The following is a 322-nucleotide window of genomic DNA, read 5'->3' as shown; positions in this document are numbered from 1 at the left end:
GCATTCTCAGGGAGCCCTTTCATGCGCCCGGGCCGGGGAGAATCTGGAGGAACGAGCTGCCTTGCGGGGACTTCTGAGCGGCGCTTCCTGACCGCCCTTGCGCTACTTTTATTTATTTTTTTCTTCTCCGAGGAAGGTTGTGCCTGGGGGCTGGGAACAGGCTCCGGGAGGCGCCGACGAGGGAGGCTCCCGAGACCCAGGTGAGCGCCCTTCCTCCCGGTGCACATCCGCTCAGCACGCAGGACGCAGGCCCGGGGCTCCGCGGCGCCCCGTAGGTAGGGGCCGGGCGCCGGTGCCTGTCCTTGGCTCGAGGTCGAGCGAG

The 322-nt window shown here is 67.4% G+C and overlaps 1 long non-coding RNA gene across 1 annotated transcript in view; it reads left to right on the top strand.

Annotated features, from left to right (window-relative positions):
- The first annotated feature begins 6 nt into the window (after positions 1-6).
- LOC104872415 overlaps positions 7-322 on the top strand; it is a 3,430-nt gene continuing 3,114 nt past the window's right edge. The window contains exon 1 of the long non-coding RNA XR_783159.2: positions 7-200. This is a non-coding gene — a long non-coding RNA (uncharacterized LOC104872415). The remainder of the gene's footprint in view (positions 201-322) is intronic.

Source organism: Fukomys damarensis, unplaced genomic scaffold (assembly GCF_012274545.1).
Source record: "Fukomys damarensis isolate Sample0158 unplaced genomic scaffold, DMR_v1.0_HiC HiC_scaffold_30, whole genome shotgun sequence".
NCBI lineage: Eukaryota > Metazoa > Chordata > Mammalia > Rodentia > Bathyergidae > Fukomys > Fukomys damarensis.
The sequence above is the reverse complement of the archived record's forward strand: the minus strand, read 5'-3'. Positions and strand labels throughout refer to the sequence as shown.